The sequence below is a fragment of the Schistocerca gregaria genome, chromosome 7 (genome assembly GCF_023897955.1).
Source record: "Schistocerca gregaria isolate iqSchGreg1 chromosome 7, iqSchGreg1.2, whole genome shotgun sequence".
NCBI lineage: Eukaryota > Metazoa > Arthropoda > Insecta > Orthoptera > Acrididae > Schistocerca > Schistocerca gregaria.
The window spans coordinates 467,637,746-467,664,395 of NC_064926.1; the positions used below are offsets into that span (position 1 = coordinate 467,637,746).

The following is a 26,650-nucleotide window of genomic DNA, read 5'->3' on the forward strand; positions in this document are numbered from 1 at the left end:
TAAGACTACGATTAGGAACAATGTAGAAAATGTGCGGAAGGCTAAGCAGAAACTGAGTTTTATTGGCAGAACTCTTGATGATCGTTATAATAGAATAAGAGAATTTACAACTCGCACAAAAGGAATTAGGTCAAGAAGTAGTCTGAAAATGATTCTATGAACCCTTTGTAAGAAACTTAAGTATGAATTGCAGAGTAATCATGTGGGCATACAGGTTGATCAGAAACAATTTGAAACGCTTGTAAGGGTGTTGCAGGGAAGGTTGTGCCGAGAAATAACTGTTAAGAAAAAAAAAATAATCGATAGGTTGCGCCGTTTGCGAGTTATTTAGCATTGACGTTAGCCAATCAGGTCACTGCAAGTGCAAATATTTTCACCATCTTTTAGTCACCAACTTTCTCTTCTGAATGCGAAAATATTTCGTTGGCGCCCATCTACACAGGGGCAAGCGATCACCGTAATAAAAGACGAGAAATCAGTGACCGCACGGCATCATTCAAGTTTTCGTTTTCCCAGCGCGCTGATCGAGAATGGAACGGTAGAGACGCAGCTTGAAGGTGTGTAACGTGTCCTCCGTCTGGCAGTAATGAGCAAACTTAAAAAATGGTAAAGTCGCCTGAATATGGTGAATAGTATATAGTGCATAAATTACGGGTTTGCTGTCGGAAGGACAGCATGACGTAATGGATTTACATCCAATCGTCTGAAGATATTATTTATTCCACTGTTCACTACTACGATTTCGTTAAAAAAATGAAATGTCTATCGCTTACTGATCGATGAGTGTATCAGGCCGTTGGTACTGATGAATATGTCATTGTTCGATTCGCAGATTGACTGTGGAAGTATTTCTTTCGTTCCCACCTTAATTAGCGGTAGGTAAACTGAAACGGACTTCATACTGTAAGATGCAGATTGTATTTGTGATGCAATGCTAAAACAGAAAGACGTGATCCGCAATCGGTGTAATCGTTTTCGAACGATGTTCGTTATCCGTCCTGGTACACCGATTATAAAACAGAAAATACACAGCAGAAAAACGGAATGCGAGGAATCTTTAGGTGACTAAACTATTGGTAGACATTTTTGATAATTATGGCCAATTATTGTTCAGAACAATATAAAGTACAAAATTTACCAGTTACACACCCCTACGTCTATATTGCTATGCAGAACAAACGAGAGAGTTGTCGGGGAGAGCTCCTTCCCTCAATAAACATATACCTTCTTAACAACTGACAGATTTTTTTTTTTTACAAGTCGGTACAACTAGTAGAATTCCTTCACCTACATAAATTTAGTACTCTTATTGAAGCGTCTATTTTCACTTAGATAGATTCATTTTATTATGATAGTATGGAGAAACAAAAAATGTCACATTATTTTATTTCTTAGCATTTAAGTGGTTCAATGAATCCTCTGCCAGGCACTTAGGTGTGAATTGCAAAGTAGTCACGTGGATAAGAAAATTAGACGTGAATTAGGGCAATAAACCGAATGGATCATATTTACGTAATTATTTTGCAACGAACCACTGGAGGCCACGGTAAACACTGGACTCCAATTCGCTACAATGTCGGCTTTAATCCCCGTCCAGCACACCAGATTTTGGTTTCCCGTGCTCTCCCTACATCACTTGAGCCGAGTTCCAGGATGTAAGTGAAAGGACACGGTATATTTTCTTCCCAGTTTTTCCTCAATCCGAGTTTGTGCTCCGTCTGAAATGATCGCATCGTCGACGGGCATTTAAAATTCCCTGACGCTGGACCACCTGTGCGGTCATGTTGCGGCGTGATTGCGTTCCATCGTTGATAACTTGTGTGGACGTCAGCAGTTGTCAGATACCGACGTTATCACAGTTACCGCGTCAGATTGACAAGTAACGCGCCTCACCCTGCATTCGTCGACTATCTATCGGGTCAGTGGTTCGGACGTCTTCCCTGGTGCTGGTGCTTTCTTTCTCCGTAAGTTCCGCAATTTGACACGACGTCTTTTATGTTGTTATGTATTGTTCGCTACTCAGACTCGCTGCCTTGACTCTTGCATGAAAGTTCAGTAAAAAATTTTAGGCTTATTGATGACCAACAAATGACGTTAAACGGTCTGGCTATCTGCAATACTGTGACTGTGTGTGTACAGGGTGGTCCATCGGTAGTGACCGGGCCAAATATCTCACGAAATAAGCATCAAACGAAAAAACTACAAAGGACGAACAAATTCGTGTAGTATGTAAAGAAATGTGAATGTTTTAGTTGGAGCACTTTTTTCGCTTTGTGATAGATCGCGCTGTAATAGTCACAAACGTATAAGTACGTGGTATCACGTAACATTCTGCCAGTGCGAACGGTATTTGCTTCGTGATACATTACCCGTGTTAAAATGGACCGTTTAGCAATTGCGGAAAAGGTCGATATGATGTTGATGTATGGCTATTGTGATCAAAATGACCAACGGGCGTGTGCTATGTATGCTGCTCGGTATCCTGGACGACGTCATCCAAGTGTCCGGACCGTTCGCCGGATAGTTACGTTATTTAAGGAAACAGCAAGTCACATGTGAAACGTCAACCACGACCTGCAACAAATGATTATGCCCAAGTAGGTGTTTAAGCTGCTGTCGCGGCTAATCCGCACATCAGTAGCAGATAAATTGCGCGAGAATCGGGACTCTCAAAAACGTCGGTGTTGAGAATGCTACATCAACATCGATTGCACCCGTACCATATTTCTATACACCAGGAATTGCATGGCGACGACTTTGAACGTCGTGTACAGTTCTGCCACTGGGTACAAGTGAAATTGCGGGACGATGACAGATTTTTTGCACGCGTTCTATTTAGCGACGAAGCGTCATTCACCAACAGCGGTAAAGTAAACCGCCATAATATGCACTATAGGACAACGGAAAATCCACGATGGCTGCGACAAGTGGAACATCAGCGACCTTGGCGGATTAATATATAGTGCGGCATTATGGGGGGAAGGATAATTGCCCCCCATTTTATCGATGGCAATCTAAATTGTGCAATGTATGCTGATTTCCTACATAATGTTCTACCGATGTTACTACAAGATGTTTCACTGCATGACAGAATGGCGATGTACTTCCAACATGATGAATGTCCGGCACATAGCTCGCGTGCGGTTGAAGCGGTATTGAATAGCATATATCATGACAGGTGAATTGGTCGTCGAAGCACATGGCCCGCACGTTTACCGGATCTGACGTCCCCGGATTTCTTTCTGTGGGGAAAATTGAAGGATATTTGTTATCGTCATCCACCGACAAAGCCTGACAACATGCGTCAGCGCATTGTCAATGCATGTGCGAACTTACGGAAGGCGAACTACTTGCTTTTGAGAGGAATGTCGTTACACGTATTGCCAAATGCATTGAAGTTGACGGAGATCATTTTGAGCATTTATTGCATTAATGTGGTATTTACAGGTAATCACGCTGTAACATAATGCGTTCTCAGAAATGATAAGTTCACAAAGATACATATATCACATTGTAACAACCGAAATAAAATGTTCAAACGTACCTACGTTCTGTATTTTAATTTAAAAAACCTACCTGTTACCAACTGTTCGTCTAAAATTGTGAGCCATATGTTTGTGACTATTACAGCGTCATCTATCAGAAAGCGAAAAAAGTGGTCCAACTAAAACATTCATATTTCTTTACGTACTACACGAATATGTAATAAAAATGCGGGTTCCTATTTAAAAAAAACGCAGTTGGTATTCGTTAGATCTATGGCAGCGCCATCTAGCGGGCCAACCATAGCGCCGTCTGGTTTCCCCCTTAAAGCTAGACAAATTTCGTTCTTTGTAGTTTTTTCGTTTGACGCTTACTTCGTGAGGTATTTGGTCCGGTCACGATCAATGGACCACCCTGTATAATCATTCATTGTGTGTGTCTTCATGTGGGTTACTCCATTCGTTTATTCTTCCTCTTATACATGAAATGTATTAGTAGTTGCGAATATGAACAACAATCAGCTATGTAAGGGAATGATGACAATGAAAATTAGTGCCGGACTTGGACTCGAACCCGGAGTTCCTGCTTTTTGCCAATGGTCGTCTTAATCCCTTTGGCTATCCGTACACGACTCACGGCTGGACCCAAACTTCCATATGCCATAGTCCCTGCGTCACAGCCCCTACACGTACTCACATTATGTAATCCCCGAATAGGGGAGGGCAATTTAATTGAAGGTCGCTACCTGGTATCGGCGAATAAATACGATATTGCAATCCCTGTGTTGTTAAAAAGGTAAGATGCGAAGTTCCTTCGGACATGCATGCATGTCCAAAGGTACATTGCATCATTCATCTTAACAACACAGGCACTGCAATATCGTATTCTTTCCCAGGTTTTCATAACTCAACTTATTCATTTTTATTAATCTAACTCGTGCCATGACAAAGAACTTCGTTGAAATATGACATCGTCACGATGAAAGTAGAGCGACCCAAATGCTTGTTAGTGGGTATTAATCTGCCAGTATCTGATCGCAATTTTTTTAAATATCTAATTAGCCAGCCGGAGTGGCCGAGCGGTTCTAGGCGCTTCAGTCTGGAACCGCGCGACCGCTACGGTAGCAGGTTCGAATCCTGCCTCGGGCATGGGTGTGTGTCACGTTCTTAGGTTAGTTAGGTTTAAGTAGTTCTAAGTTCTAGGGGACTGATGATGTCAGGGGTTAAGTCCCATAGTGCTCAGAGCCATTTGAACCATTTTGAATATCTTATTTGAAACCAGTTTTAGGTAGTAATAAACACATTGATTTCAGTTTATATTAGCAGAATGCTACAAAAATCTCTTCAGAAATTTTATAATTTTTTTATACTAATATTCACACAGACTGATCTGAAGATCTTCAATACTTATAGTAACTGATTATTAGATCAAATGTAAAGTGGTCTTGCCTTCGACGTTTGGTATAGCTACTAGCAAATCGAAAGGACTTTTGGAAAATTGTGGTAAGTTGTAAGGGACCAAGCTGCTGAGGTCATCGGTCCCTAGGCTTACACACTACTTTATCTAACTTAAACTAACTTACGCTAAGGACAACACACACACACCTATGCCCAAGGGAGGACTCGAAAGGATTTTATTACCTTTCGTGATGTACAATAATATTTAGCTTATTAAGCACATAACTGCGGGCCATCCCATCCGCTGACCCCAGGTAAAAGGGAATCATAACAATTCTTTTATGTACTTTGTCGCTGTAGCAGATGATACTCGCACAGCTAAATTGGTACTATGCAGTTGCTTTGAATAGTGAGTTATGTATATTTATTAATAATATGGCACTCGACCTTTTAGTAGCCTGCCGTATTGACTAAACGTCTGACAGTAATAATGGAAAAGCAAGCTATACCGGTTTCTTTGCTTAAAAAACTCATCAGTTGACCGTCAGTGTCCAATTCATTTTCCTGAAAAGGTGACAGCCCATCTCATCCTGCGTAAGGAGAGGTTCTATTTGTTGAACGTTTTAGATCGTTTGCAGATGATGATCCGTGGAGCAGAGAAAGAAAATAGCTGAACTGCCATGGGATGAGGTTTGGTGAGATGAGTACAACTTCACCATCCTCAAGCAGTGCTGGTCTAATACGAGATCTGTTCAAATAATTCCTGAACGTCGTCCACAAAATTTTTCTACGTATACCTTTTACTTACTGTGCATGATCTCCTTCGAAATACTCTCCTCCACAACTGATACACCGCTCCCATCGCCGTTTCCACTTCCGGAAGCAGTCCTGGTAGGACTCATGCTGGATCGTGCAACGCGCTGTCTGCGAGTTTCCCTTTAACTCGTTTATCGTTGCAAATATTTGTCCTTTCAACTGGGTTTCACCTTTAGAAAATAAGGGGAAGTCCACAGGGGTCAGGTCTGGAGAGTACAGAGGATGAGGCAGCACAGTTATTTCTTTTTTGTACAACAGTCACGCACCAACAGGGATGAATGTGCGGGTGCGTTATCGTGATGGAAGAGCCATGAATTGTCTCGCCACATTTCAGCCGTTTCCCTCTTACACTTTCTCGCAGGTATCGCAGCACGTCCCGACAGCACTATCGATTAAGAGTTTGTCCCTATGGCACGAATACATGATGAACTAATCCTTCAAAGTCAAAGAAAAGTATTAGCCGGGCTTTGACATTTGACCTGACCTGACGATCTTTTTTTTGGTCTTGAGGAACCTTTCCTCGACCCATGTGAATCTTGGGCTCAACATCATAACCGTAGGCCCACGTCTCATTATCAGTTATGATTGTCTTAAGGAACCTCTCGTCATCATTTGCGTCATCCCAAAGCTCTTCACAGATTACGAGGCGAATGTCTATATGGTCTTACTCATGAGCCGTGGGACGAACCTGGTGGCAACACGACGCATTCCAAGATTCTTTGTCAGGATTTCATGACGTGATCCAACTGAAATGTTACATTCTTCTGCAATTTCTCGGAGAGACAGCCCTCGATTAGCGCACGCAATTTCGTTGACAGTCCTGACATGAGCGGCGTCGGTAGACGAAAGGCTTAATCTTTAACTTACGTCCGCCCATTTTTAAGCCGTGTGAACCATTCGTAACATCGAGTACGGCTTAACCACTCGTCATCATAGACTTCGTACATTATTTGGCTTGTCTCTGTAAAGTTTTCCTTGAGTTTCACCCAAAATTTAATTCAAACGCTTTGCTCCTCTAACTCTTCCATCTCAAAATTCGCAAACTGTGCGACACACCATTCAAATTAAAACAGCACTGAAGAATAACTAAAGCCGACGACGTTGGATTGCGCCAGTCGTTGCGTGGAATAAGTTGCACGTACGTGGTTTCATATATGACTGTAGACACGGCGACACCAGTATACACTCCAGTTTCGTCGTTTTGTGGGTCCCTGAGTCGTGTCTGAAATGAAACTTCTGGCAGCTGCACGTCGCACGGGTTGTGATGTAGTTAAAGCTTGTTGTGTGGAATCGCTGCATACGAAAAAAAAATAAGAAACGTGTTTCGATTCGCGACTGGATGAGGAAAAGACGTCAACTCGGTTGCTCAGCATCCTTACTGAAATAATTTATAACGTATGATCCAAGAAGTTCTTTTAATTATCTTAGAATGTCACCAGAACTGCTCACGTTTCTTCTAAATATAGTTAATTATGCGCTAAAGAAAAAGATACTGTAATGCATCAAGCACTGTCACCAGAACTGAAATTACATATATTTCGTGGATTCAATTGAGAACACTCGGCATGTTGTAAGATACGGTTTTAGTTTGTGATGAGGCTAATTCATTAATACCAATAATTATTGACATTAACAGTTATAACTATTAACATTAGTAACAATAATTATTCGAGCAGGTCGCATTAAGAAGAGAATGTTTTGCAAACCACTCTCTTGAAGATAGATCTGTACAGTGACAATATTTCAAAATTCTAACATATGTGAATGGGGAGCACTGCAGCGACGTTTTAAATAGACGAGTTTTGAATAAAGAATGCAAATTCTTGAATTTATATGGCCTTCCTTCCTGTCAACAATATTTCTTAAAAAGAGAGTAAGCCAACTCGAACGATTTTAGTCTTGTAGACGAGAGCTTCCACAGCTAGAATTACACTTGTTTGTATTTTTCTTAACTCAGTTATATATGTGCTCATAACTCAATAAATGTTGCCCTGCAGCTCAGATATTGTCAAACCATCTATGTTATGATTGCAGATGACGGTCTCAGTGGCAGCAATATGTTGCTTATTTTTGTAATCAGCATCACTGAAATCCCACAAACATCTATGCAAAGCACAGATATCCAAAACGTGAACATTATTCTCCGTTCCCCACTTCATATTTCAGTTTGTCTGCACTCTACGAACACACTTAACCTCAAAACTCATGCAACTAGTGTCGCCAAGGTTGGAACACGCCGAAAGTGTTTAGCTTCACCAACGAGTTGCGCAAACACGTGGCGAGCATGCGCAGTGGTCGGTAGGGCAGTTCCCTGCAACCTGGTGTCGTCGTGTAAACTAGGCTTAATAGACATACAACAATGAAACTTCCGGTACTTACACATTAAACACAGGCGTGTGCAGGGATGCCAACCGCATTTCGCTCGAACACACCATTGGCCCGAAATTACGAATGATTCTGAATTTTTTGAATATACCTCGTACATGTGCTCCGAGGCGTGTAACGAGCATCTATGACAGTAGAAGTGATATGCTGGTCCTCCAAGCAGTGGTAAGTAGTGCCTCTGATGGCCCCGAAACAGCTTCACTTATTTCAAAACAAACAAGATCTGGCATCACGACACTCACTAGATAGCTGTAACTCACGGCTTGTTGATAGCGTTTGACTCGAGGCAGAAATAGGTTGGACGAAATGCTAATTATGTTCTGACGTCACTAGCGACACATTATCTCTACGTCTCAACTTAGTTCAGTGTTCACCGAGCAAGCTGGCGAAGTTAAGATGTAGCACACGTATTCTGGTAGAGAGAGAAACAAATGAATCACAAATAGCATTGTAGTTAAACATTAAAAAAGTTTAAGAACATACGGACCAGAGCAGTAAACTAGAGAGTACTGGCACAGACTGTTGTGATTTTGGTTGGTTGCTGGGGCGCTCAACTGCGCGGTCATCAGCGCCCCTACAAAGTCCTAATCTTGACACAGTCCAATTACAGCCACTTTGACAAATGATCATGATGATGAAATGATGAGAACAACACAAACACCCAATTCCCAGGCAGTGAAAATCTCAAACTTGGCCGGAAATCGAATGCGGGACCCCGTGATCCAGAGGCAGTGACGCTAGCCACTAGACCACGAGCTGTGAACACAGACTATGGTGTTATGTGGACAAAATAACTGTTGAATGTGATGAACGGGCTAAAGCGGTAGGGTAGTGGGGGAGGAAATGGTTCAAATGGATCTGAGCACTATGGGACTTAACATCTGAGGTCATGAGTCCCCTAGAAGTGCCCGAGGCAGGATTCGTACCTGCGACTGTACAGATGTGGGGGAGGAGGGAAAGGGAAAGGAGGATGGAGTTAATGGGATTGTTGTAAGCTATATAACTGTCTTCCATCCACTTTCAGTTGACTCGTTCCTTCCCTCTGACTCCCCCCCCCCCCTTTTTTTGGTCAAATGTTTAAGTGGAGCGGAAACAAGACTCCACATAAAAGGGTTTTTGTTCGATTTTTCATAGCCAAACGAAGAGTGGAAAATGGACAAACGGGGGTCAGATTGACCAGTGTGAGGTATAATTTTGCAAAAAAGGGTTTATTTACTTGAAAATAATCAGGGTATCCAAGAAAAAAAATTAGTGATTTGAAGGAAAATTATTGTCCCAGTTTTTACAATGAGGTAAACGGACTGACGAGATATCAAATTAACTAGCCTGAGTTCTAGTCCTGTAAAAATAGTTGGCTTCCTTAAAATAATCGCAGTAATTCGTAAAAACTTAATTAGTGATTTTAAGGAAAATTATACAGTGAAGTTTTGTCCAAATCTTCCTAGCCAAAGGAAGAGTGGGAAATGGACAAATGGGGCATCAAATTGACCAGCGTAAGGCCTAGTTGTGCTAAAAAAACATGCTTAATTGCTTGAAAGTAATCAAAGTAATTAAGAAAAAGTGATTTGCGAGAAAATCAAAATATTTCAGGAACGGCTGTTGCTAGCTATGTAAATGAAGTGTCAAAAAGTTCATCTCTTCAAAGCCTAGCTATAAGACGCTAGGAAAACGAATGAAGTGTCAATAGAATCATGTTTCTCAACAAAAAGAAAATTAAAAAAATAATTGAAAAAATATTAGTCAAATTATTTGTCTAAATGTCAGAACATAAAAGATTAGAGAAACATTTGACATGCCTTTAATGATGCTCGAAAATATATACAGCAAATGAGGTGTGTCAAACGTTTCTATAATCTGTTTTACTGCTTACGTTTATACAATCTATATGATTTTCGAATTTTATTATCCCCTGTTGAGGACATTCAGCAGTTATTTTGTCCACATAACACCGCAGTCTGTGTCAGTACTCGCTAGAGTACTATTCTGGTGTGTACATTTTTATAGTTTTTATCTTTGTGTTTAACGTAATGTAAGGTTTATTTGTTCATAACTTCTCTGTGCATTTAATTGTGCTTGATTTTTCGTATAGGTATATAGTCGTAAAAGGTTACAGATCTTTGGAAGAACAATTATTATACAGTTATAAACTCTCACTGATGTTGTTTGGGCTATCTGTTTAGACTTAAGTTGCCTGAGGACAGCTTAGAGAGCCGAAAGCCGGTCCGCAATGAACTATCCAATGAATATTATTGTGGAACATCAGTCCTGCGTATTTCAATGTTCAATATTTCTTGTACCGGCGGTATCTTTATAAATACACAGTTACGCAAAACTTAAGAATGAAAGTGAGTTTCGCATGGTATGTCATTTCCAAGTAACATAGCTCCATGAAACTTGGATCATACATAGAAAGAAAAATTGTAGTACAGAAAGTAGCTGAAAGAAATACACAGTGAGAATAACAGAAATGGCACTTTCATTCGAAGACATTAATCACACTGAAGTAACCCCGATTTATGATGGTATTCTGGACATGACGAAAGGTGGGACATGATTCTTAATTGGGTGTGTGATCATCACAGACGGCAACGCAAGCTGTGCCACGTGTTCCTAAGCTGGCCACTAGGTTGTTAAGGAGTTCCATTCCTTCAGCAGTGCAAATGACAGTTGCTAGATGGTTGTCAGTGCATGTAGACGTGCCGCAATAAGCGTCCTCAACGAGTCCACACGTGCTCGATGGGATTGAAGTCGGGGGGAATGGCCACGCCAGGCTCCCGCCGAATATCCTGCCGTTCCAAGCTGCATTGTTCGATGCGGTCGCGCATTGTCTTCCGTAGAAATGAAGTCAGGACCGAATGTACTGAAAAGACGCACATTGAGGAGGAGTACAGCTTCACAATATCGTTGGCTGGTGTATGTGTACCGTGTTCAAAGATTTGTGGGTCAGTACACTCATCCAACATTACACCTCCCCACATCTTAACATCTGGACCACCAGAACGATCTCCGGCCGCGGTGGTCTCCCGGTTCTAGGCGCGCAGTCCGGAACCGTGCGACTGCTACGGTCGCAGGTTCGAATCCTGCCTCGGGAATGGATGTGTGTGATGTCCTTAGGTTAGTTAGGTTTAAGTAGTTCTAAGTTCTAGGGGACTGATGACCACAGCAGTTGAGTCCCATAGTGCTCAGAGCCATTTGAACCATTTTGAACCAGAACGATCATGTTCGACAACGTTCCTGGCTGCATTATGTGTTCCCGCCTCTCGCCGTATTATTGTTTGTCTAGAATCACTACTTAGATTGAACCGGTGCCGCCGATGTGCGGATGTCAGCAGAACACAAAGTACTGGTCGTCGGGCAAAGAGACCACCCCCTGTGCCGTAGCGGAGAGTGAGATTGTGTGCATTGCAGTCCTGTTGCAGTTGCATCCATTGTTTGACTTGGGTCGCTTCTTACCTGTTGCACAATGAAACGATCATTTGCAGTTGTAGTTGACAGTGGTCGACCACTACCTCTGCTTTGGGCAGCAGTGCCTGTGGTTCGGAATGCTGCTCATGCTCATGAAACAATGTTGCGAGTAATACCAAACTCTTGCGTTACACTCGTCACACTTTGTACTTCTTCCAGTTCCGTGATGGTCCTTTCTCGTGCGCAGTCACGAGATGCACCCGGGCCTTGCCATAATGAAAAATACCACCACAATGCACCGTATGTGCTAGCTGATTGACATACAACGGTTCCTTCAACTGCCCCATGTTTAGTGGCTATCCCAATTTGGCGCTATAGTCACGCTGACCTCACGCCATCTAACGACCAACTTTCTGTGCACGACTGGGAGACCTGTGACAACATGCTCTCGCACTTTCAATCATTTCCAAGGAGGAGTTAATATGCTATGTTACTTTATCTATCTCTTCCTTAAGTTTTCAGAGCGGTGTATTTGTACTTTTACAAGTATTTATTTCGAAATTTTTGTCCAAATTTTGGGGACTAATGAAGAGTGGAAAGTCTCAAAAGTATCAAGGAATTCTAATTTTTAGTAACTTGCCTGGGGGCTAGGCAAAGGGGATGGACCAGCTGCTGAAAACTATCCAATCAGTTAAAGCAGACCATTCACATTCCGACCGCAAGTGCTTGCTCCCAACAGCTCGGCTGACAAGATCGTGAGTCCAAAGGAGTTGAGTAAGGCAAGACAAAGAGCGAAAGACCTCCCACTAAGGAAAAAAAGTAACAAAAATACTGACCTTTCCCAAAAGTTGGTGGAAATAACCGAGATAAACAGCATTCTTGCCATTAACATGTTAACATAGACATATGCTGCAAATACATCATTCACAATTGTGGCAGCACACGAACATTTTTACATCGTGTAAATTACAATGTTGTCAAAGTTGCAAAATTTGACTCCTATTATAGCTCATAAATCAACTGCATGACACACCTTTTTCTCAAGTGCACTTTTTAAATGATGTATTACTTTGAATTACATTTTCTTGTACATTCAGCTACAGCTACGAGGGGCGTTTAAATAGTCCGTACAAAAATAAAAACTACTTACGTGTTTGCTGGTGCACTGTTGTGGTGAGAAAGGACCTTTTTGCGGTCCAATCGCTGGCGTTTTTCTTGCAGCTCGGCTTTCAAACGGTTCCATAACGATGAATAATATGCACCTGTAATAGTCTTACCCTTTTCCAGATAGTCGATATGGATTATCCCTTGCGAATCCCAAAAGACAGTCGCCATAACCTTTTCCGCCGAAGGACTGGTCTTCGCCCTTTTTGGTACAGGTTCTCCCTTGGTAACCCATTGTTTAGATTGTTGTTTGGTCTCAGGAGTATAGTAATGTATCCATGTTTCATCCACAGTGACGAAACGACGCTTAAAGTCTTGCGGATTCTTCCTGAACAGGTGTAAACCATCCTTGCAACACTTCATGCGATTCCGTTTTTGGTCAAGCGTGAGCAATCACGGCACACATCTTGCGGATAGCTTGCCCAAATGTTTGTGCAAAATATTATGTACCCATTCATTCGAGATGCCCACAGCACTCACACACCTTAATTCTTCTGTCATCCATCACCAAATCATGGATTTTATCAATGATATCGGGAGTCGTAACCTATAAAGGGCGTCCAGAACGTTCAGCATCATTTGTGTCCATATGGTCACTCCGAAAATTTTGAAACCATTTATAAATTGTTCTAATCGAAGGTGCAGAGTCACCGTAATGTTTATCAAGCCTCTCCTTAGTCTCCTGAGGAAAAAAAATGGCTCTGAGCACTGTGGGACTTAACTGCTGTGGTCATCAGTCCCCTAGAACTTAGATCTACTTAAACCTGACTAACCTAAGGACATCACACACATCCATGCCCGAGGCAGAATTCGAACCTGCGACCGCAGTAGTCAGGCGGTTCCTCTCCTGAGGAGTTTTGCCTTCCATAAAGTAATGTTTAATTACCATACGAAATTCTTCTTCGTCCATTTTTAGACAACCACTCGACTTCCTTGATTCACACAAATGCCAGACACAAAGAAATAGACCAATGTGACTGAAACTTGATATGTGTTCTTTCCAAAGATGCTACTAACTAAACATGATCTCGATACGCGCCGGTGGTGCTATTTGTCGGACTTGGCACGGACTTTTCAAACGCCCCTTGTATATACTAAGCACTGACGTAGGGAAATTATCATATTACTTCACTTTATATAACGTATTGTTATTATCATTGTTATTAAAATCCTAGGCATCCGTGGGGTGTTAAAATCTTCTGGGACGATGGCAAGTTTTATTTGTATTAGGAGAGGGGTGGGGGTGGAAGGCAGTATCTGCACAGCAACAAAAAACTCTGGAGGATGCTTAGGCGTCTCTCTCATCATAATCTCCACCCCCCTCGGAAGAGACAGAGAAGTTGAAACATATTTCGAAAATCTCTCTAAATCTCGAACAGACCGTGACCCTTTCTCTCAGTATCAAACCCCGCTTGTGTTTATCTTTGGAGGACGTTAGTCGATGGCTATAATATTAACCGTCTCTTCCTTCTGTGAAGCACTGGTGGGGGGAGGGAGAGCGGGGAGGACGAAGGGTTCTGTGATGATGTCGGGTCTGATGTCGCACCGTGTGCTTGGCTCATTTGTTGTCTTGCATGGGTGAGTTACAGAGCGGGATTATGAAAGAATTCTGGGCGATCATGTACACACAATGGTCTAAACTGTTTTTAGGGATCAGTGACGATCAAAGTGCTCTCATTCACAGTTCTGGAATTGTTCGAGGTTGGCTCGATGAACACAGTAACGGAGTACAGCACCTCGTGGAACCCTGATGTGAAAATGACTCAACATTTGAGGGCAAGTTGCCTTGTAAATTGCCATCTTCGAGGACACTTTCTGAATTAGAGAACTTTTTGTAGGGCAAGTGCGTACGAATCCCTCTGACTGTTGCGCTAATTTTTGTTTGTACATCCTACTCTGGATATAAAAGGTGGTCAAACAGCCTATTAATGATGATTTTGTCTGTCTTTACGTTTTCATGTTATACCGCCCAACCTGAGCACGTGATTTTACCAGAGGCTGTCGACCGACGTGCTGTCGCATCATATGGTGCCCAGCATGTTAACGGATGATGCATTTTGACAGCTCTGCTTGGCAGCTATTCCCACCGCCGCCCAGCCTCTACGGTGACCACGGATATCGTTTTCGAGAGTCGGAATCATCTATAGCCGATTTAGATCTCGAATTTTCCTTTCCCGGTGCAGCGAGCGACCGAATAATTTCCTTGTATGGCTAGTACCTGTTTGATGGACACCCCACGTGAGCTAGGCAGGTCCCCATTCCTACATTCATAATAGATTTTAAAATTAGTCGTAGCTTGCACATTTGTAATTTATTTATTACGCGACTCGCCCGAATAGGGCTTCTTCAGATAATGATAAAATTAATGCCTTTGGTGACTGCTTCTGTCTGAGGAAGCCCTACCCTTGCGAAAAGCGTAATAAATAAATTAGAATCTGCAACCTACTACTGTTTTTTACAGTGAACTTATTATAAGGTTGCTATGCCAATCTGCCACCATGGAATGGAAAAGTTCTTATGATCTAATTTTAGGGTTAAAAAGAACGCTATCCATACCACTTTTCCTTCCTTCCTCGGCTTCTTCGGCCAATTGGTGGAGTAACCAAACCGTATGATCTAACAGTGTAACACCTGTGTGCTCCTCAGATGGATGTTATGGATACCAAGGAAGGTACCTGGGGGAATAAAGTGTTTCCAGCCTGGAGCTGATGGGTCGGTCTTCCTCTAAGCTTTCTAAATGGATTGTGGCAGGATGTTGCATTGCTGGTTAACAGGTTTGTGATTCCTCATGTTGGCCAGTACTTCTCAGCGTGTGTTACAAACAAACTTACAGAAGCTGTATGAACGGGGGCAGGAAGGTACCCATGAAAATGCCTACATTCTATTCCTGGTTAGCTAAAAGAACTAAGTCTTAAGTAATTTCGTGAAATCGGCCGACAGCCCTCGTTGGGTGCAGAAGTCGTGTAGCCTCTGGGGCAGAGGTGGTGTTTTCGTAATGTATATCAGAAGTTGGAATAAGGTGATCCTTCGTGATCAACTGAGTTACTTTTTACATTCAGAAATTTTAGTTGTGCACCCATTCGTGGTCGTGGACTTCGGGCTGAACTATTCTTGTTTGCTAGGAGTGTGTTGTCGTTCAGCGAATGTACAAACGTTCTATAGGTAGAGTCATCAAATTATGAGGAGCTTCAAAAAGTAATTTATACGTGGTAATGGCAGGCCAAGTAACTTTTATGGAATGCTACACTTGACTCCAAAGTGACACAGAGACATAACATTATTTTCACAGCTTGCGTTGCCGTCTGTGATGATCACACACCCAATTAAGAATCATGTGCTGTTTTTTTTGGGGGGGTTTATGTCTGTTTTTTTTGTTGTGTTAGTTACACTTACTCTTTATAGGACTTGCCTTTTGCCTCCTTCATTTGAGGACTGATACTGGTTTGCCACGTAAAGGATGAAGGGACTGATGACCTTGCAGATTAGTCCCCTTCATTCCTAACCTACCAACAACAAGGTGGAAGTTGCACGGAGCAAGCTCTAGACTTCCCGACCGCCGTGTCCACGTCTGAGTGGTTTCGTTTAAATTGTTAGCACCATTTTACTACAGCTGTACGCAACATGGCTTTTGGTCCTAATATCGCCAGAAATTCGCGGGGAATTTGTGAGCAATAGAGACATTTTGCCCCAAGAAGTACCTTTCCAGTTGATACACCATTTCACTCGCACACTGCGGTGTACCTGTTATCCTTACCGCAGCCAAACTGTGTCTGGAGGAAACCCTGATCCTCTTCTCTCTTCTGACAATGCACCACCATTGTTGCTCAATTGTCTTAGACTGGGAGAAGACGTGTACCTAACTTTCTGAAGTCCCTTCGTTGGCTGTGAGATCAAGTAGCTAGCTGGAAGGTGGTGTCTGGTGAACGAGACAGCATTGGGGAGGTTTCCATTGAAGCTAATAAATTATCCTCGTTCACATGCAAATTTGAGAGTTTAGTGTGGTGTTTTTGTGTCATGCTTTTCCTGTTGGCTTTCAACTGTATTCCTGTTTTGTTATTGTGGACATTATCGGCAGAAGATTGAAGTAGCCAGTTGGAGGCAGTGTGTGAAGTCCTAGCGGTGTACATATTCCAGTTCAGCAGTCGGATTTCGAAATCTTTCTGAAAATGGTTAGATTGCTATAGGTCTTTAATTAGAGTTTGGGTTAGTGAGAAGTTTAGTCCTGTCTCTCGAATCAGAGCATGGCTGGCGACCTTTGTTTATCATGATAGTGTTCAAAATGGGTCTTAGCACTATGGGACTTAAGATCTGTGGTCATCAGTCCCCTAGAACTTAGAACTACTTAAACCTAACTAATCTAAGGACATCACACACATCCATGCCCGAGGAAGGATTCGAACCTGCGACCGTAGCGGTCACGCGGTTCCAGACTGAAGCGCCTAGAACCGCACGGCCACACCAGCCGGCCATGATAGTGCACGTGCAGCAGTGTGGAGAAATAATCAGGGTACGCCAACAAAGGCTTCCGATAAAATCTGTGGCGTAGTAAGCAGCGTACATTAACACGGCCGAATATCCGCGCCCGTGAACACGCTGTTTCCGGGGATCGGGGAGGACAGCCAGTTCCTTATCGTCGGTGTGCCGGCCAGCCTGGATGCGCTTTCCAACATCCGATTAGTTTGAATACAGGGCTTGGTACCCATAGCCCGCCACCGTTACACGATTCGAATACATTCTTACCTTTTCTCGTGGGATAACACTAGAGATAGACAGATGGGATACACAAATAATAAATTCCATTCCGAGGAGGTTGGAGATGGATCGGCGGCAACAGGGAGGACTTCAGGACGTCCTCTACTGCCAATATTGCCAAATCTGTTAGGTTGGCGGATAACTTCGTAGCGTTTTTGTTTTGAATGTTGGTTTTCCGGTTTCTATGGGTTTATTCATCGATTGTCATTTTTTATTTGTAGCTCACTGTTGCTATTTGAGTATACATGTGCTCATTTTGTCATTTGGAGATAGTGAGTGGGGTTGTTGACACTAGAAAATGGAGTGCCAAGTGGAGAAATCGGAATATTTCAGACACATTCTTCTGTTTAGATCTATAGGGGGTGACAACAGTGAAGTCAGCCAGAAACATTTGCTCCGTGTATGAGGATAATATCTGGTCAGAGCACGGCAAGAAAAAGATTTTCTCATTTTAAGGAGAATATGTTACTGATGACTAAAGTCCCTGTTATGTGAATCTATTGTATTTATTAAACTTATGGGAAAATGCTAGGAACTTATGCACCAAACCATTGAGTAACATGCCGACTCCAGGAAAAAGAAGAAGTGTTAAGTAGAGTAATTTGTATCGAGCGTCGAACATCGCCAAGAGACGCTTAGATTCAACGCCACTTTGTTGTGTCTCTATACGGAAGCGACCCAGAACCATGAAATACTTCTTACTGACAGCTGCAGACGCTAATGAGACTCGGTTCCACGCAGTATCTGTACTCAACGCAGAGAATAATAATAAGAAATTTATTACGCTATGGCACCACGGGAAAGGGCGAACTTATAGAATTTCTTTATCTGTTGTAATTTATCCTGAATTTTAATTACTTTCAATTTGGTGAGAAAGTCTGCCAACAGAAGGATGGTTTGACGATGGGCATTTGCCACTCTGGTGCTATTAGCGGACGTATTTATCAGTAATGTAGAGACGGTGGCCTTTCAGAATAACCCACTGTCGACACAAAATAGTTGTGTTCAAGCGCTTCGTAGACGATACATTTACTGTAGAAAAGGGAGGGGAGGAGGATCTGCACGCCCTGCACATGATTTTTAGCCAGCAGTAACCCAATATTAAATACACTTTAGAGAAAGAATGTGAAAAGAAAATTAACGTCTTGGACTTAACGGTAACAAGGGCAGAAAAAAGCTGAAATTTTTCATTCATCGTAAACCAACACACTCGGATGCTATGATAAGGGATGACTCTAGCTACCCACCACAACACAAAGAGATGTATTTCTTTGCTATCGTACCTCTCCTATGTATGCTTCTATATGATGAAACGGTAACGTGGCGTCAGCTACTCTTCCTCAATGACAATGGTTTTAATAGAAGCCTAATTACACAAATTCTCAATAAACACAAACGTTAGAAAGTCCAGGTAAGGAAGAAAGAAAGTTTATTACATTCAAATATTATGGTCGTATTACCGAAAAGTTAGTGCACGCTTTCTCTGAACAGTACGAAGTAGCATTTCGAACTGAAAGTCAATATTAAGGTTAAAACTAAGACATAAAATCGTAAAAAATGAAAAAAGTATGAATAGATTACAATGTGAAACATGTAACCGTTTTTATATAGGCCAAACTGGTTGGAATTTTGTAACTAGAAACAAGGAGCATATCAGCCCAAACAACAAGACCGCTTTTGGCTATCACTTGCGAAGCACAAAATATACAGTGGGTTGTATTGACAGTACTATGAAAATTTTACACGTGGCACTTAAAGGAATGAAGTTAGACGTAATTGAAGACTTGGAAATTTATGAATGGAAGATTAAGGAGCCGGACAAATTTATGAACGAACAGTCCGAATTTAAATATATAATTATTTTTTTTTTGCTCTTTTAAAAAATGAGTCATGGGATACAGTAAAGCAGTTAGCATATGAGACACCAGTAATTTATAAAACAGTGCGATAACGTCTGAGACCTTTACCAATACAACGTCTATGTATTTAGTTGTATCATTATGAGTCACGCGGAGTGGCCACGCCGTTTGAGGCGCCATGTCACGGATTGCGCGGTCCCTCCCGCCAGAGGTTCGAGTCCTCCCTCGGGCATGGGTGTGTGTGTTGTTCTTAGCATAAGTTAGTTTAAGTAGCGTGTAAGTCTAGAGACCGATGACCTCAGCAGTTTGGCCCCATAGGAATTCACACACCTTTGAACATTATGAAGTCCAACTGTCAACTGAGAAAACAAATTGAAATAAATAGGGATGTTCCCCATGAACCATGGACCTTGCCGTTGGTGGGGAGGCTTGCGTGCCTGAGCGATACAGATGGCCGTACCGTAGGTGCAACCACAACGTAGGGGTATCTGTTGAGAGGCCAGACAAACGTGTGGTTCCTGAAGAGGGGCAGCAGCCTTTTCAGTAGTTGCAGGGGCAACAGTCTGGATGATTGACTGATCTTGCCTTGTAACACTAACCAAAACGGCCTTGCTGTGCTAGTACTGCGAACGGCTGAAAGCAAGGGGAAACTACAGCCGTAATTTTTCCCGAGGGCATGCAGCTTTACTGTATGAGAGCTGCATCAAACCAGTCTCAGGACTGAAGACCACATCAACAACAACAACCCATGAAAGCCCCTTATCCATGCTTCTGTTCGATGTATAGCTGGAACCTTTCCTGAGACAGCTACAGCACAGGCTGACAGGCATTACCGTTCGAGCAAAGACCGTGGTAGGTGCTTACGTGGACGATGCATGCGTAATCATCAGAGACCAAGCAGATGAGATCTAACTAGAGGTGGTACTTACGAAATATTGTTCCGCATTAGGTGCGAGGGTAAATGAAAACAAAAGTAAATTTCTAAACATAAAGCGGCTTGCTAACTCGCGCATTGAGTGGGCGAACCATATTAGTGAACCCAGTCATCTTGGAATAGCACTGATAACTTCCCTTTTAAAAATGACAGCAATAAATTGGCAGTAGGTGGCAAGAAAAATCAAGGGAGCTTTGATTGAAAACTGTCAACGTAGCATAGACCATTTCCAGAGAATACTGTTTATCAACACGTATATTTTATCCAAGGCCTACTACATAGCATAGATTCTCCCCATCCCATCATTGGTGGCGAAGACGATCATGTCCACCTTAGTAAAGTTTTTATGGAAAGGGGAACCGTTTCGAGTGTCGATGGAGACAGCAGTGTTGGATCTAAGCAATGGAGGAATGGGACTAACCGACATCAAGTCTAAAGCGTTGGCGTTGTATGTCAAACGGAAATGGAGTATAATGTGTAACAATCCAAGATGCATTACAACAAAACTATACGACATTGTTTTAAACTAAATCATGTTAAGGAGTTTTATCTTGAACCAAGTCACCTCAGCAAAAAACTTTGAAACTCCAAAAACGTTACAGTAAACGAGATTTTTAGCTGAAAGACGGAGAAATGAAAGGAAAAATAAAATAAAAATTAAATATGCTGGGTTAGCATGGAATGTAGTCTGGAAAAACATCAGTAGTGATGTTCTCTCGTCTGACGCGAGAACAGCGTGGTACAAGGTGGTCAATAACATCATTAGCACTAATGAGCGTCTCTTTGCCATCGGATTAAGTGACACTAACCTCTGCAGCAAATGCAACCTCGTTGATAGTGTGCCTCATCGGTACACACGTGGGCCGGCCGTGGTGGCGGGGCGGTTCTAGGCGCTCCAGTCTGGAACCGCGTGACCGCTACGGTCACAGGTTTCAATCCTGCCTCGGGCACGGATGTGCGTGATGTCCTTAGGTTAGTTAGGTTTAAGTAGTTCTATGTTCTAGGGGACTGATGACCTCAAAAGCTACGTCTCATAGTGCTCAAAGCATAGTGAACTAGCCATAGGCGGGTCGTCAAAACTCTACTCTTTCCTTTTTCATTGCATGCTCAACAGGAAACGGTTGCGGCACAGACGTCCAAACAACGCAACATTTGACGCATTTAGACAATCTCCGAGCGATAAAGAATGTGACATTGGTCGTGTCAGAGCACTTATCTAAATCTTACCGTCTCTATCTCCGACACGCCCGTATCGATACACACTGTGATCGTAGAGATTGGAACGCTTTTAGGAGAAAATCGAAACGCTATTATTCCTTGGCGCGTGATATCTAAGAACGAGTATAGCAAACCTGGCGCATGGTGTCGTATCTCCAAGCTAGATCCGCGTGTGCAGTTTCTTTTGTCTTTGCGAACTGCTATCTTCCGAGAGAAGACTGACTTTCTACACAACTGTCGATCTTGTTAGACACTGAGCACACAGTAGAAACCTGTTCCGTGCGGCTTAGGTCGCCGACTTTTTCTGCTTATCAAGACGGCTCCAAGAAGTTTCAGTGCCTTACGAACAACAGCTTTCAGAGCTCTTAAACACGACAAGGAACTAACATTACGTCGTGGGAAAATACTTTCTAGAAAGTTAAAAATTGTGTTATGACATACACACTTTTTTTTTAAGACAGTCGACTGTGATCCAACATCAGCCCATCTTCGGATCTCACAAGCAACCCATCTATACCTTTTCATAGTTGCAATACCAATTGTAGCCGGCCGCTGTGGCCGAGCGGTTCTAGGCGCTTCAGTCCGGAACCCCGCTGCTGCTACGGTTGCAGGTTCGAATCCTGCCTCGGGCATGGATGTGTGTGATGTCCTTAGGTTAGCTAGGTTTAAGTAGTTCTAAGTCTAGAGGACTGATGACCTCATATGTTAAGCCCCATAGTGCTTAGAGCCATTTGAACCATTTGAACAAACTGCAGCTTATAGACAGTTTCATTACTACACGGCCCAGTCACATTAATGAGATCACCGTCTATGTTCGACGCCAACGTGCTACAACCACTAATAGGCGGCAGTACTAGCTTTGGACGGTATACAGGGTGTTACAAAAAGGTACGGCCAAACTTTCAGGAAACATTCCTCACACACAAATAACGAAAAGATGTTATGTGGACATGTGTCTGGAGACAATTACTTTCCATGTTAGAGCTCATTTTATTACTTCTCTTCAAATCACATTAATCATGGAATGGAGACACACAGCAACAGAACGTACCAGTGTGACTTCAAACACTTTGTTACAGGAAATGTTCAAAATGTCCTCCATTAGCGAGGATACATGCATCCACCCTCCGTCGCACGGAATCCCTGATGCGCTGGTGCAGCCCTGGAGAATGGCGTGTTGTATCACAGCCGTCCACAATACGAGCACGAAGAGTCTGTACATTTGGTACAGGGGTTGCGTAGACAAGAGATTTCAAATGCCCCCATAAATGAAAGTCAAGAGGGTTGAGGTCAGGAGAGCGTGGAGGCCATGGAATTGGTCCGCCTCTACCGATCCATCGGTCACCGAATCTGTTGTTGAGAAGCGTACTAACACTTCTACTGAAATGTGCAGGAGCTCCATCGCGCATGAACCACATGTTGTGTCGTACTTGTAAAGGCACATGTTCTAGCAGCACAGGTAGAGTATCCCGTATGAAATCATGATGATGTGCTCCAGTGAGCATAGTTGGAAGAACATACTGACGGAACTAAAATGAGCTCTAACATGGAAATTAAGCGTTTCCGGACACATGTCCACATACCATCTTTGTTTGTGTGTGAGGAATGTTTCCTGAAAGTTTGGCCGTACCTTTTTGTAACACCCTGTATAAAGCGTGCCGGGGGGACACGGAAAACAGTGCAGTCGTTGTTGTAATCCGGAAACGGAGCGATTTATCTGTAGTCCAAAATGCCACGATCATTGGCTTTCGGACCAAGGGTGAAAGCATTTCCGAAACGGCCAAGTTTGTGAACTGTTCACGTGCCGCCGTGGTTAAAGTATACCGTGAGTGACAAAATGGCGCTATCCAAAACTGGCCTTCTACAATAGTGGTGCACCACTGGCCATAGATGACAGCGGTGAACAACGGCTGTAGAGAAGTGTAGGGGCGAACAGAGGCGCAACTGTTGTGAGTCTGACCGCCGAGATGAACCAAGGGGCTACCAAAAAGTCTTCTCAGCGGCCATCCAGCGAACGTTGCTGCATATAGGTTTCCGCAGCAGGCACATGGTTCAGGCACCCGTGCTGGCTGCTGTTTATCGACGACGAAGGCTGAAATTTGGACGCCAACACCGCAACTGGACATCCACTAAGTGATCACCGTTAGCCTTTTCAGATGAATCACGTTTTGTGTTGGCGTGTACTGCTTGAAACGTGTGGAAACACACATCCTGCAACAATCGTAGGAAGGATTCAGGCCATAAGAGGCAGAGTTATGGTCTATGGAATATCTTAGTGGCGCTCCCTTGGTGATCTCGTCGTTCTGGAAGGCACAGTGGATCAACACAAGTACACTACTTGCCATTAAAATTGCTACACCATGAAGATGACGTGCTACAGATGCGAAATTTAACCGACAGGAAGAAGATGCTGTATATGCAAATGATTAGCTGCTCAGAGCATTGACACAAGGTTGGCGCCGGTGCCTACACCTACAACATGCTGACATGAGGAAAGTTTCCAACCGATTTCTCATACAGCAGTTGACCGGCGTTGCCTGGTGAAACGTTGTTGTGATGCCTCGTGTATGGAGGAGAAATGCGTACCATCACGTTCCCGACTTTGATAAAGGTCGGATTGTAGCCTATAGTGATTGCGGTTTGCGGTATCGCGTCATTGCTCCTCGCGTTGCTCGAGATCGAATGACTGTTAGCAGAATATGGAATCGGTGGGTTCAGGAGGGTAATACGGAACGCCGTGCTGGATCCCAACGGCCTCGTATCACTAGCACTCGAGATGACAGGCATCTTATCCGTATGGCTGTAACGGATGGTGCAACCACGTCTCGATCCATGAGTCAACAGATGCGGACGTTTGCAAGACAACCATCTGCACGAACAGTTCGACGACGTTTGTAGCAGTATGGACTATCAGCTCGGAGACTATGGCTGTGGCAACCCTTGACGCTGCATCACAGACAGGAGCGCCTGCGATGGTGTACTCAACGACGAACCTGTGTGCACGAATGGCAAAACGTCATTTTTTCTGATGAATCCAGGTTTTGTTTACAGCACCATGATAGTCGCATCCGTGTTTGGTGACATCGCGGTGACCGCACATTGGAAGTGTGTATTCGTCATCGCCATACTGGCGTATCACCCGGCGTGATGGTATGGGGTGCCATTGGTTACACGTCTCGGTCAGCTCTTGTTGGCATTGACGGCACTTTGAACATGGACATTAGATTTCAGATGTGTTACGACCCGTGGCTCTACCCTTCATTCGATCCCTGCGAAACCCTACATTTCAGCAGGATAATGCATGACCACATATTGCTGGTCCTGTACGGGTCTTTCTGAACACAGAAAATGTTCGACTGCTGCCCTGGCCAACACATTCTCCAATCTCTCACCAACTGAAAACGTCCTGTGAATGGTGGCCGAGCAACTGGCTCGTCACAATAAGTCAGTCACTACTCTTGATGAACTGTGGTATCGTGTTCAAGCTGCATGGGCAGCTGAGCCTGTACGCGTCATCCAAGCTCTGTTTGACTCAATGCCCAGGCGTATCAAGGCCGTTATCACGGCCAAGGGTGGTTTATCTGTGTACTGATTTCTCAGGATCTATGCACCCAAATTGCTTGCAAATGTAATCACATGTTAGTTCTAGTAATATATTTGTCCAATGACTACCCGTTTGTAATTTGCTTTTCTTCTTGGTGTAGCAATTTTAACGGCCAGTAGTGTATGCATTTATCCTTGCGGTTCATGTTCACCCCTATATGCAGTTTGTTTTCCCTTGGCGCGATGGCATCTACCAGCAGGACAATGCAACGTCTCACACAGCTCGTAGTGTACGTGAGTGACTCGAAGAGCACCGGGATGAGTTTACTGTATTCCCCTCGCCAGCAAACTCCCTTGATTAAAACCCAATCGAGAATATGTGGGACCATCCGATCGGGGTGTTCGCACCATGGATCCTCAACTGAGAAACCTAGCTCAGCTGGTCGCGGCGCTAGAGTCAGCATGTCTCCACATCCCTGTCGGTACCTTCCAGAGCCTCACTGATTCTCTTACTGCACATCTTGTAGCAGTCCGCACTGCAAAAGGTGGCTATTCAGGCTTTTGACAGGTGGTCGTACTAATGCGACTCCGCAGTGTGTTATTAACTGTCTATGCGTAATACAAGGTGCGACAATAAAGTAATGAGACTGATGTGAAAAAAATGTTGCTTACCGTTTTAGACAAGTTTAGTGTTGTCTCCTTCAAAGTATTTCCCTTCTGACTGCACACACTTTTTGCAGCGCTTCTGCCATTAATGCTAACATTTCTGGAACTCATCTTCTGTAATATCCTCCAAGACCCTTGTCACAGCTTTTTAGACATCTTGTGTTGTTTGAAAATGGTGTCCCTTGACCGCCGTGTTGACTCTTGGAAACAGAAAAAAGTCACATGGAGCCATACCTGGTGAATAAGGTGGCTGTGGTAGTACTGAAATTTGTTTTGAGGTTAAAAATTGATGTACTGACAGAGCAGTATGGGACGGTACATTATCGTGATGCAGAATCCAATTATCAACAATGTTGGCACGGACACGAAGAACTCTTTTACGAAGTGTTTCTAAAATTTCTTCGTAGTAATATTGGTTAACTGTTTGTCCAGGAGGCAGCCACTCTTTATGAACAATTCCCTTGGAATCAAAGAAGCACACAAGCATGCATTTCACTTTTGACTTTGGCATACGAACTTTTTCGTTCTGCCTCCACTAAACTTTTTATGCCAACGAAAAACGTGAGCTCTTGACATAACCTCCCCTCCAAAAGCCTACTGAAGCTTACCGTAAGTTGTCGTCGCGTTTTCACCCAATTTAATACAAAAAGAAATGGCATATCGGTGCACAATATCATGCGGTTCCATTTCCGTGACGAGAGACACAAACACATGTTAACTTATTACAGCACAATTCACAATCGAGCAGTTGCATCGATGTGCCGCCTGGACTAGAAGCAGCTAATAGACCAAGGTCAGAGATATTGTACTTACGCAAGCCTGCAGGGTTGCCACATCTTACAAAGAAAATCGGTCTCATTACTTTATTTCGCACCTCGTATTTATGTCCAGACAACATCAGACGCATTTGTGTGCGCCCTTTTATAACGTTTTTAGTGTTATGTTGTCAGGACATAAATGTTACACATAGACAGTTAATACACACATCAAAAAAACGTTTTGCAATAACGCAGTTCATAGTACTCCTG

The 26,650-nt window shown here is 43.2% G+C and overlaps 1 protein-coding gene across 1 annotated transcript in view; it reads left to right on the top strand.

Moving 5' to 3' along the window:
- Positions 1-1,898: 1,898 nt before the first annotated feature.
- LOC126281419 (uncharacterized) overlaps positions 1,899-26,650 on the top strand; it is a 212,231-nt gene continuing 187,479 nt past the window's right edge. The window contains exon 1 of the mRNA XM_049980362.1: positions 1,899-1,964. The gene's annotated coding sequence lies outside the window, so the exon portion shown is untranslated. The remainder of the gene's footprint in view (positions 1,965-26,650) is intronic.